A 13,555-nucleotide genomic window follows, 5' to 3' on the forward strand; every position below is an offset into this window, starting at 1 on the left:
TTGAGGGGAGTTTTGGAGAAAATAAGTTAGGTATATATATAATCATCAGATTGTAAATAGCCTTACCTTACATGCTTATTTTTACTTCATATTAAAGGTTATTGGATGCCATTGAAAGTTTTTTTTTAAATGTGATAGTGGAGCATGATCAGTTTTCCAATATAGAGGATTCATTAAACTAGGAAAAATTTCGAGGATAGGAGATCAGTTGTGAGCCTGGTGTAACAAATGAGTAAAAATTGAAGAGGCTATGAATGATGGAATAATACTTAAGAAAGAAAAGGATGTAGAACATAAAGAGGTAGAGTAAATGCAACTTGGTGATACTAATCTGGGTATTTGGGGTGAGAGAAGTTGTATGTATCAGTAGATTAGAGCAGAATCCACTTGATTTCAAAAACTGTCCCCAGGACTTATTAGCTTTGTGACCTTGGTCAAGGCATTTTTCCGCCTGGACTTCAGTTTCCTTCTCTGTAAAATTTTTTAATAATAATTTAGTAACTGTCTTATAGAGTGATGAGAGGATAAATCAAGTCAAAATATATAAATCACTTAGAACAATACATAAATTAATAAATGTCAGCAATAGCTATTTTTATTTAATATAGTGATGTCCTGCTTGGAAGACAGAAAGAAAAATGGCCACAAATAAAAATAGAGAATGCAAGTGTCTTAAAAAGAAAGAAAAAAGTGAATGCGTATTTGATTCACTTCCAACTATAACCAGACTCTGGGTAAACATACTTCCCAGCACCCTTGTCTGTAGGTATGTCATTATCACTCTTGTTTAAGCAGGCTTAAAATCTTACAATTGTTTTGATTCATCTTTCTTCTTAACCTTTGTCAAGACAGCTACAAAGATTTGTTATTTCTGAAATAAACAAACAAAAAACTCTCATTGGTCAATCCTTTACACTGGCACTTCCAAACCTCAGTCCAAACTGTCTTCATAACGTGGTAGGTTAATGTTACAGTTCCAAGCTGGTCTGCCTGTCTGTTTATCACACCTGCTCATTAAGAGATTTAACATCCAGGTCCTTTTACTGTCATCCCTCTGCCCAAACTTTTCAGCATAATCTATTCCTTCTTTCCTTCCTATATTTTTCTTCATATTTGCCTCTGAATCCCTTCCCTGACCCTTTTGTTCACCCTACTCTTGCCAATGGGTTTTTTGTTGCCTTGCAATCACACCATCCTGCTTCTGGGTTCATGTTTTTTTCATTTGCCTGGAATACATTCTGTAACTACTCAACCATACAAAATATCCAAATTCTATCTATTCTTCTATGGTAAGATCATCAATTCAATTTAGAAGTGTGGAAGAATAGTTACTTTTTGAATGAAGAAAGCTGCTATTTAAATTGGTGCCAACAAGATTAGAGTCAGAATCCCTTTTGACTATATAAGGCCTTCACAGAATTTGCAAAGCAATCATAGGCTCCTGGGAAAAATTTTGTGTTCACTGTAGACCACATGCAAGTGGAATAACTTGCCCTCTAAATAAATAATAAGACTTGAGAGTAGAGATTCTCTTTGGGTCTGTTACTACCGTCAATGCAGTGTTTGGCAAATACTAGTAGTACTTTAATATATACTTGATGGAACTAGGATTTGCAGCACCTCTCAGAATTTAGTGGAAATGGGCAATGAATGATAAAGTTACAATTATTGAGCATAATAAAATAGTCTACCTCAATAATTCATTATTTCTATAACATGTTATAAATTCTTTAGAATATGCAATAAACAGAAGATTTATAAATTATGTGGACAACTTTAAACTTATAACATAGAAAATCCAATCCAAGACAACAATCTAGACTTGGGAACTAAGAATTTGAAACTAATAACCATGTAGCATAACTTTAAAAGGAAATGATTAACAGCCACAAATACCTAAATATGTGTTTGGCTTTATGAAAGCTTATAATTATAGCATTGAACGTTTTAATTCCCCTGAAAACGGAAAAAAAAAGGAACAATGGGTATCCAAAATGATTTTTAAATGATTGCTCAAAAATGACAAAAGAAAATATACAATAGGTGGCAAAATAGGAGGGAGAAACAAAACAACTCACCTAAGGAGAGAGATCCATTAAGAATTAGCATCACCTTATATAATAGTATGAGGCAGCTACAATAGAAGATATAAAATCACTTTTATAGAAAGACATTCTATATGTCATCAATGGAATGAGGAAAAAGGAAATTAAATCGGAGCTGTTGTGACTTAAAATAAAGAGGGCACGTACTGAATGGAGCACTGGGTGTTATACGCAAACAGTGAATCATGGAACACTACATCAGAAACTAATGATGTAATGTATGGTGATTAACATAACATAATAAAAGAAAATTTAAAAAAAAATTAACCACTTGCAGATAACTAAATAAAGGGCAAGGGAAGCATGGTAGCTTGTTGAAATTTTATAATGAAAACTGTAATTTTTAATTCAAAACAGATAATTCCCTTACTACCACTTTTTCAATACTAAGAAAATAATTTTTTTACTAAATTTTCAGTATTTATAAATATCTCATGCTCTCAGTTCTACAGAGCAAAGAAAGGAATTTGAAAGCCACCATAACAGACATGGAGTTTGTCCAATTTTCCACTGGCTTTTCTTTTCTAATGGTAGGATTCATTTAAGAGTTTTTGTGACCTGGAATGCCCTTTAGTTTCCATTTTAATCTATCCAAATTATTTATATTTGTTAAAGCCTGATTCAACACCCAATTTTCCTGCTACTGAAGCACATGTGGTTCTAAGTTATTGTCATCTTCCAAGCCCATGTTGAGATTCTCACTTAGGATGTCACTTTAGGTTATGTGATTACAAAGCACATGTAGAAGAAGCTAGCATAGAGCTGGGTAAGCTGGCTACTTCTGCTATCTTACATGTGACAAAAATTTTTGAGCATGCCACATAAATCACATCAGGATCAACCAGTTTTAGAGTAGTAACAGAATAATCAACACTGGTGTCTTAGAAATTGACATATTTACCTAAGTTATCAAGAGTTCCTGCATACATTAACCATATTTGATGCTTATAACTCTCCTGTAAGGAGACCATTCGTTTGTTAGGTTGGCAAGCAGGCCCCGAGGAGACAAAGAATACAACATTCGTGAGATAAAGAATGAAACTGGGATGTGAGGCCACATGTTCCAATTTTTTTTAAAGATTTTATTGGTTTATTTGAGAGAGAAAATGCGTGTGCACAAGAGAGCACAAGAGAAGAGAGAAAGCATGAGAGAGAGCACAAGTAGGGGGAGCAGCAAAGGGAGAGAGAGAAGCAGGCTCCCCACTGAGCAGGGAGCCAGATGCAGGACTCAGTCCCACGACCCTGGAGATCATGACCTGAGCCGAAGGCAGACACTTAACCAACTGAGCCACCCAGGCACCCCCCCCACATGTTCCCATTTTAATAGAGCTCTTTCCAGTCCAGTTACACTGAGTAACTAGAGATATGAAAGGACTAAAGACTGCATGCAGTACCAAACCACAGGCAGAGGGACAGTTCTGTCCATTCACTCATTCATTTATTCACTCACTCAACTAACAACAATTTATTTGGATTCCATTAGTGCTAAATATAAGAGAAGGGAATGAATAAAAGGAAAATGTAGTAGAATGGCAGAAAAAAAGAGCATAGAGCAAGAAATGACACAACTCTGTGGTACACCTTATAAGAAAGAAGAATACAATCCTGGAAGCTAGTGCCTGGGAAATCAGGAAAGATGTCCCAGAGTAACTAGGTGGTAAAAGTCTGAGAATGTACCTGAGGTATTTGGACTTTGTTCTACAGAAAATAATGAATTAACTCATGGGGCTTTTAATCAAGTGAGTGCCATGATCAGATTGCATTAAAGAACAAAGGTGACGTTAGCTACTCTGTGGAGAATGATTGGAGGGAGACAGGCAAGGAAATCAGTCCCCAAGAGAACAAGTGAGATAACTTCCTTTCTTCATGAATAATGGGATGAGGAGGATAGAATGCACAGAAATGTATTCAATTCAGTGTTGAATTTTATACATAGAAAGTAGGAAATCATCTTTGTTACATGTGAGTCTTTCTAGCACTGCATTGAATAAGAAAAGTATTAAACTCCACTGTATTTTGGTGAAGATGATCTTGGCCATGTTTCTCACAAAATAAGCTGAAACAGTACCTTCCTCCAGTGGCAGCTGACCCCTCTGGCAACTGTGGACTTTCCTAGTTTCCAGGTTCTGATTATGGGCCCTTTGTATTATACAGAAGATAGTTCTGGGAAGAAGGAAAAAAAAAAAACTACTTTTCTTCCAGTGTCTCTTGGAGATATTAGTTGGGGAGAAATATGAAAGTTAAGTGTAGAGAGAAAGGGAATTTTTCTGGTCCTCTCTGATATGATATTGACTCTAGTCAGATTGTTGAGATCCGGTTCAGTGAAGATTGAATGCAATAGGATAAAGGATCTGACCTTCTAAATAATGTGGGGTTAATAAAAGGGACTTACCAATATGGAAAGTTTTCTTCCTTTTTTTTTTTTTTAAGTAAACTCTACCCCCAACATAGTGCTCAAACTCACGACCCTTAGATCAACAACCACATGCTCTACTGACTGAGCCAGCCAAGCACCCCACTATGGAAAGATTTCAAAAGGTTAGGAAGAGATTGTCAAAGATGATATATTTACAAAGTACTCAATAGTTTTTTTTTTTCCTTTTTTTAATGGAGTATTGCTCATTTAGCCAAATGTTCTACATTTATATCATAAAGTAGTTTTCTTTTTCGGTTTGGTCTTTTATTTCCTTGCAATTTTGTCCATAATTTGCCTTTACTTACACTTATAATCTTGTCTCCCTTTCCTGGCTGTGAGATTTTCTCTTTTTATGGGCTTCTGGAAAATCCCTCTAGACGATTCCATACATTTAATTATTATGATTTGTAGCTCTGCTGTTTGGTTTTTATATTCCTTCTTGTTTAGAGTCATACCTGCTGCAGTTTGCTACTTTATTAGCTGTTTATTAAGTGATAAAGGCTCCTGAATCAGAAATAACAATTTTAAACAAAAAGAAAGAATGTAAGTGATGAGTCACTAAATTCTACTTCTGAAACCAATATTATGCTATATGTCAACTAACTAGAATTTAAATAAAAATTTAAGAAACAAAGAAAGAAAGACCTTTCTTTTCGTCTTTCAATGTTCAAAGTAGTCCTCTAGGCATTGATAAATTAGTGTGGCAAAATATTTTTTTAATATTTTCTTAATACCAATTACAGCAGAAGAATGCTCTAGGTGCTCTATTCTAGTCCACTAATATTTTCTAAGTCTTCTTCCAATGCCTCTTTAATTTGCTTGCATTATGACATTACCAGACAGGAGAGTAAGTGCTCTCCATTTTATTATTATATGCTCAGTCCTTAGAATTATGCTGAAAGCAGAACATGCACTTACTGAAAAATTTAACTTGACCCATATCAGTTCCCCCATTTTGTTCTATGTCTACCATATGCCAACTGTACTGATTTTTTTTACTTTCTCTATATCACTCCTCCATATCTATCATCACTCTACCTACCAGATAAAGTCCCATTCTGCCTGTAAGCCTGCACCCCAGCTGTGAGTCTTTCAAGTAACTCCCTAGGTAGAGTAAAATGTTCTTCCACACATATGTGGCACCTTCACATTCTTCCAGATAATACTTAAAAAATTTAAGAATAAGTCCTTGTCTCTGTCAGTGATTAAATTTTTAGGTCTTTAAGCAGTGTAGCAATAGAATTCATTACATCAGTCAAGACACTCTTGTTCAAGACAAACACTGAATAGAAAAGAACATAGGACAGGCATGAACTGGGGATTCAGTTTCCTCCATCTCTAAGCAAAGAGGCACATTTTTATCTTTGTGTTCCAAGTGCCCAGCACGCTTTCAGACATATTGTGTGGCTTTTATAAATGGCTATGAAAAGAAGTTTGAACAACCATATAGGGGTATTTAACAACTCTCCTAGAAGAAATCATTAAGAGTTAGAAAATGAACACATGGGTTTTAGGCATTGGTCCTACTATTTACTGTATTTACAAAGCTTCACAATGCATCTTTCACATCCTGCATTTTCTTATCTCCGATTTAAGGATATCACACTCTGTGTGTAATTAACTGATGTTTCAAAAAAAAAAAAAACCAACTCTGAGTTATGTGTATCATAAAACAAGTAATATAATAATGCTAGTATTCGTCAGATATCAAAGTTAGCATCTTGCTTCTCTTCCTCTGGCTGCAGTATTCTTACCTACAAAATAAAGGTGGTGTATATTCCAGTTCTGTGCTTTTCACCTCTTGGCATTAAATGGGTTAATATATGTGAAGTTCTTAGAACAGAAATTAGCATGTGCCATATAAGTGTATATTTAATAACTAAGAATTAATACTTAACTCTTGGTTTACTTTTATAAGAAATCTGCAGAACAGTCACCTTCATACTGTACCTTATTAGAGTTTAAGAATATAAGCTCTTGTTATAAATTCTGCCTTTGGAACACTAGATATGTTATCTCAGGCAACATATTTAAGCTCTCTCTGTCTTGGTTGTTTTTCACCTGTAAAGAGGATAATGGTATCTACCTGATGAGGTAGTCTACAAATATTAAATTGGACATTAAATGTGAAGTTAGTCAAAAAAGTATTTAGAGCAGTACTGGCACACAGAAGTCTCAATAAATATTTGCTATTAGCTATTAGTTGCATAGAAGTTTAAATAAAAAGGAAAATCATTTTCATATTATCCTATAGGATCATTAATAACATCTGAAAATTTAAAAATACCTAGTAGGATTGAGGTTTGTTTTATACTCAGGGAAATTATCATTGCAATAAATCTAATTTCTATTAGGTAAATATATATTTTAGATAATTGTGTTTTATTTTGTTGCTTTTCATTTTAAGAAAACAAAGCTATATATACATGCATAATCCTCGTTCTGAAACTAAATTGCACTGTGACTGTAGTTGTTTCTAAACAACAGTATAAATCCCATAAAAAGCATCTTCACATTGGATGATATTCTGAACAGCATTAATATCCACCTCACCCCCTCACTCTAAACATCAGTTAATTTTCATCATTTCAACCTAATAAATAATTAGCTCAATGCAGAGAAAACTATTATGTTTCTATAGACCAAATAAAAATGTTTAATTTAAAATGTTCTGTTGGTTTGGTATTTGTTTTGTTGATATACTTTAAAAGTGTCCTTTGTTAAAATAACTCTACCATATGTTATGCTGAATTAAAACCAAAAATGTATAGGTTTGTATATAATCAGAAATGATGTTCCTTATAAAATTTTTGCAGAACATTTGTAGTCTTCCAAGCACTGTCCATTTTACTGAGATTTTAACATGAATGCTAATCTCAGTTCCCAATGTTTTAGTCATTAATATTCTGAAAAAAAATCTAAGGAGTACTGTTGCTTTTTCAATATTTATAAAACCTTCATCTGTCTAGTGATTTCATTTCTAGTAATACTACACACTTTTTTGCAGTGTTGAATTTTAAAAAGACTTTGTATTAATATTCCTTGTAATCTTTTGACTTGAAGCATTCATGTCTTGATTTGAATGCTGGAAAGATATACATACCACACAGCAAAGGGTTCTGTCATCAACAATCACAAAGCAGTTAAAAGTTTAAATATTTGGAGTCAGATTTATAGGAATTTGCCTTTGTTATCTATCAGAAAAGTCACTTTCCATATGTATTATAAAATATTGATTTGTGTGGTAAAATTAGGCAGTTAGATATTACTGTCTATTGGTAAATCACCAGGATATTTTTCACAGGTATTTAGTCTGAAAAAGAAATTACTTTGCATGTATTTTCCTTGGGGAAAAACTTAAAGCACACGGTACCGTGCTTGGTACGTAGTAGGCACTCAATATATATTAACTTTGGACCGTTCCTCTTCAATTTTAGTACATGTGCTGCCAAAGCAAACACAGGACTATTCCTCCCCAGTTTTAGTGTATCATGTTGTTATATATGGCATTAGTCTTCTTCTGCCCTCCTCCAGCTTCCTCCTCCTTTTCTTTTTCTTGCTCCCGTCCTTCTCCTTCTCTTTCTAAGTAATTCCCCAGAAATATGAAAGAGTCAAATGTAATTCCTATATACACTGAATGCTCCAACTGTTTTGCCCCAGCCAGCATTGATAGATAGGCAAATACACTAAAGAAAGGAATTTCTCTTTGGCTGTCCTCGATCTTCTAGCATCAAGTGTCTTCAAATTCCTTTTCTAATGCCTCATATCTGGATTCTCTGCCTTGCTCTTGAGCTTGTTATGCATGACTTTTTAATTGCTGTACCACCTCTCCCTTGGTTTCTGTGATACCGTGTACTTCAGCCCACTTATCTTGGCCAGCCTCCCTGAACTATAATTTAGCTGGGACCCCAGATTCCTACTTTCATAAGAAGGAAGGGTAATTATTGTTCACTTCTTAATTCATAATTTCAGTTCATGCTAGAGAGGGACAGAGATTTTTAATATGAATAAACATTCTAATAATTAACAAAATTCTGAGAACTAAATTAGTTCTGACATTAATAGCTTTGCTGGAAGACTGCCTTCCCTGACTGTGCCAAAGTGTGCTAGAGTCACTGTCATTATGTTATTCATTAGTGAGGCTTCTTCATGAAGCATGTGTACTCCAAAGATTAATCATGAATCCATAAAGGAAACGACCTTTCTAAGGAGATGTACAATATGTAACCAGTGGTATATAAAAATATTTAAGGTTAGAAGCCAAATCCTGAAAATTCTAACGAGGAAATAAATGGCTCATCTTATGCCTTATTACTTAATGAGTTTTTAAGAACACCAGAATATTAATTAAATGATAGTTAGTAGTCTATTAATCTAAGATGATAGAAGAAACATTACATTAACAAATACCTAAAACAAAAATAAGAAGTTACTAGATTTTATATTAAAATTTTTGTAGTAGATTTTTATATTTTCAATATGTTAGCAAACATTTTTTCTATTTGGGGTAAATTATAAATGGATTTATTTACATCTTGGAAAAACTATACATATTTATGTGTACAGTGTACATACCCATGTACATAGGAGAAAAGCTCAATTACCTAACCACGAGACACCAGTGTTTTGTAAATTTGAATTTGAAAACCATTAACCATAGTTGAAATCAATTTAACAAAAAGTATCACAAAGTCAGATTTTATATTTCCATGGTCCATAATATATTATAAATTTCAGTAAAAACTGTGAATATGTTTTCTTATATTGCATATTCTCTAATCTCTTTCTGTGGAAATCTCTTCATAAGCAAGTAATATGGGAACGCTGAAAATTCAAAAATAGAAATCTGGGTTCTTCACAGTTCTTTTGTTTTTCTATAAAACAATTTTTCTATCATTACTCTTTTCTGATTAAAATGTTCAAAGCATTACCATAACATAATGAAAAATGTGCTCTACTATGCTAAAAAACAAATTGAAGCATCAGATAATATAGGATAATAATAGCAAATAATTACTGAGAGTTTACTTTGTGCCAGGACCATGCAAATCACTTTATAAGTATTATCTCATCGCTTCTCCCAACCACACTTTGGTTTTATCCTCCAATTACAAAGAAGCACGGAAAGGATAAATATCTGAAACATGATACCAAAACCTGCATAGTTTTCAGGGGCACAATAGTAAAGGACTGCAGTTCTGTAAGTTGACTTTTTGCCACACCATGTTTAGGCAGATGGTTTGGTTTACCTTTAAAGTTTGTTTACAGGTGTTTGGACTCCTGACAGCAGTGTGCTGTATTTCAGACGGGGTCCTTATTTACCGGAAGCTTCTATTTAATCCAAGTGGTCCTTATCAGAAACACACTATTCCTGACAAAATATCAGTTTTGTAATTTTATATTACTTTTTAGTTTATGCTAAGTATTAAATATACTAAATATATTTATTCCTCCCCATAAAAAAGATTATTTTTGTTTTTTTAAAGAAAGATTATAATAAATAAGACTAAAGGATTCTCATATAATTGTGCATCATGAAACAAGGAACGTATTAAGTATTTTCACTTTGATTCTAACAAATAAACATGTGCAATCTATGACTTAATATAGTTATAGCAAATGCAAATATGATCAAAAGAGGCCACCACTTTCTGGCAATACAGTAGTTATTTTCAGAATCAATTCATGTGCACTCTATTTTACTTTTTTTTAAAAGATTTTATTTATTTGACAGAGAGAGAGACATAGCGAGAGAGGGAACACAAGGAAGGGGAGAGGGAGAGGGAGAAGCAGGCTTCCTGCCGAGCAGGGAGCCCGATGTGGGGCTCAATCCCACGACCCCTGGGACCATTACTTGAGCCAAAGGCAGACGCTTAATGACTGAGCCACCAGGTGCCCCTCTACTTTACTTTTATTTTTCACATTATCAGTCTACCTTGTACTAAAGTTATTTATGAATGGGAGGTTTCTCAAATTTGGTTTTGGGATCATGTCTTAGCCAATCATCTATTTTCCAATTGCATATTGCATAGTACCTTACAAATAATAGTGAATTCATGTTTGTTTAATTACAACGATAGTCTGTTACAACAAAATAACTTGGGTATCCTATGGTACAAATCACAGTAGAAGTGTGCCTATATACATTTACTCCTCTTCTTGACTTTTTGAGCACTCTTCAGGTAAAAGGAGAGAACCCACCTGTTAGCATAGTTATATGATGGCAAAATCTGCCTGGATCCTGAAGACAAGTTTGGCCAAGCCAAGCAATGACATATGCTATTTGCTTGACTTTATGCCTTGGACATGAGACTTCACCAAATCATGGTGTCTGAAAGTTCCTCTGGAGAATAAACTAATATTTTGGATTATCATAAGAGATTATTTGAAAAAAAAAGTAGTATCTAAAAATCTCCCATTCTATAATAATATTTTCTTTTTTTAGAAAAAGATCAAACAATTTTACTGTTTTTTGAATCGACTATGACCAAGCTAATTTCATTTTTTCCATAACATTATAAACAATTATGTCTTGTACAAATAACTAGATTGAACATACAAATATCAAGGGCAATAAATGTGGAAAATCATATAAAGCCATCTGATAATTTGAGGTATTCCATTCAATTAAGAACCAGGTGTGTAACAATAGATTTAGATTTTGCATAATTTATTCTAGGAAAACTGAGGTATGACTAAATTTCATGAGACCTAGAACTACTTTGCTGTTTCTCTTGGTTTTAACTCTGAGCATTTACACATGATGGGTATTTGGAAGTATTTATTCTTGTATATTAAAAACTCTTATTATAAAGATATAATTTCACAATTTAGTACACAGATATATAAGTTTTTTAAATAATGTATATGCACATATTGATATGTTTTCTGGAAAGTACAAACAAGAATTATAAAACTGTAAAATTACCAATGGTAGTCCCCATTTAAAATATCTTTATGTTTTTTTTTTTAAAGATTTGATTTATTTATTTGAGAGAGAGAGAATGAGAGATAGAGAGCACGAGAGGGAAGAGGATCAGAGGGAGAAACAGACTCCCTGCCGAGGAGGGAGCCCGATGTGGGACTCGATCCAGGGACTCCAGGATCATGACCTGAGCCGAAGGCAGTCGCTTAACCAACTGAGCCACCCAGGCGCCCTAAAATATCTTTATGTTTTAAAACTAAGAAATGGGGGTGCCTGGGTGGCTCAGTTAGTTAAGCATCTGATTCTTGGCTTCTGCTCAGGTCATGTTGTAGGGGTCATGAGATCAAGCCCTGTCTCTGGTTCCCCACTCAGCAGTGAGCCTGCTTCTTCTTTCTTCCTCTGCCCCTCCCCCCACTCGTGCATATGCTCTCTCTCAAATAAATAAATCTTTAAAAAAAATTTTTTAAATAAGAAATGAATAAGATAAGGGTTAATAGCAGTGTGTTCTCTTCCTTTAGTGCCAATACATTTTTATTGGGACTTGACTAGGAAATATAAGTGATATTTTAATGTCCTTTTTTAAATTGATATTAATTAAAATATCCTATAATTCAACTGCTGTGGTTCTAGGGAAATCCTTCAATTAGATTAGAAATGGTTGTAGTTTTCTATGGTATAATATTTCCCAAAGATTTCTTTTATTCTCTTTTTATTTTCTCCAGTTCTAAATGATTTCACACTAAAGATGAGGGGTTTATAGTAACACACATTCTGGAAGTAATAAACTGTTACATAAAGTGGCACCTCTATAATTCTCTTTTAAATTTTTCTTTAAAAATTTTATGTCTGCTTAACATGAAAAACGATTTGCAACTATACATCTCTTGATTGTTAGTGAATCTCTATAGATCGGTTTATATTCAAATGTTAAATGATTTTTTAAATGATACAGAATGTAGAAAATCTCAGCTTTGCATTACTTTTTATTTGTACTATATGGAGTATGAGGTCAGAGTAAGGGTGAGGAAGAAACCTTGAACTAAACGTTCTGAAATTCCTAACTAGAGCGATTATTCCAGCTATGCAATTTGTTATAATGACCTGTATTCTCTAGTGTATTAACTGGAAAAAGATAAATTAGTGTAAATTGTAATACAATTGTTGTAGACTTGATGTAAGAGAAAATTCTACCTCCTGGGAATTTGGTCATCTCCTTGCCTAGATATCTCTCTTGTGAGACTCCCAACATTCATTAAACCTGGCTGATTTATGTGAAGGCAGCTGAGAATTGAATTAGCCAACCCTTTAGGGTTCCTTGGAGACCCATGATTCTATATTATTCTAAGTTGACCTTTGATTCATTCCAGAATTGATCATTTGGGGCACAGTTTTCCTTAGAAACAGATCCAGGGCAGATCTGGTTGGATTCATATTTTTAGCACACCAACCATGTGCCTCCTACTCTGGCAATATGTAAGCAATTAATGAAGTGTAATAATTGTGCCCAGATACCTCTGTTTATTTAGCAGTAAATATGTTCAATTAATAATTTTAAAACTAACAAAATGTTATCAATTTAAAAATCACACATTATTCAAAATATGTTGCAAAATTTTTGGAAATTAATGTGTCATAACCATTGACAAATTGACAAATAGTGTCAAGCAAGTTTTCAGACACCTGAGATGCTATATTTCATATCTCTAATAATGGATACCTTTTAAAACTAAAATATTATAAAACTGTGATACGACCTTTCACAAAGCCACAGAAAGAACTGCATTCTCCTTTCATGTTGACCTATTTGAAACATGACTTTCCATATCACAAAGCAGTCTAAGTTTTAAGTTTTAATCTTTTTATTTCTAAAATTCCGAAACACTGTAACTATAGAATTTTAAAGACCTTACCTATGCTTAACCATGTTTGAGTACAAGAAGTGATAGTAAAAGACAGCAAGTTTTTAAACAGCTATCACTTCTTTAAAATCAGCATATAATTTCCTTTTGTCTACTTTCTCTCAAGTTCTCCCCAAGTTTGCTATTACCTTCAAATATCAATCCTCAGTATTTATACAGTTAGAATGCATGAATATAAATATGTGTTGAC

The sequence above is a fragment of the Eumetopias jubatus genome, unplaced genomic scaffold, assembly GCF_037043125.1.
Source record: "Eumetopias jubatus isolate StellerSeaLion01/CBP00866 unplaced genomic scaffold, mEumJub1_p1.0 scaffold_6, whole genome shotgun sequence".
Classification (NCBI taxonomy): domain Eukaryota; kingdom Metazoa; phylum Chordata; class Mammalia; order Carnivora; family Otariidae; genus Eumetopias; species Eumetopias jubatus.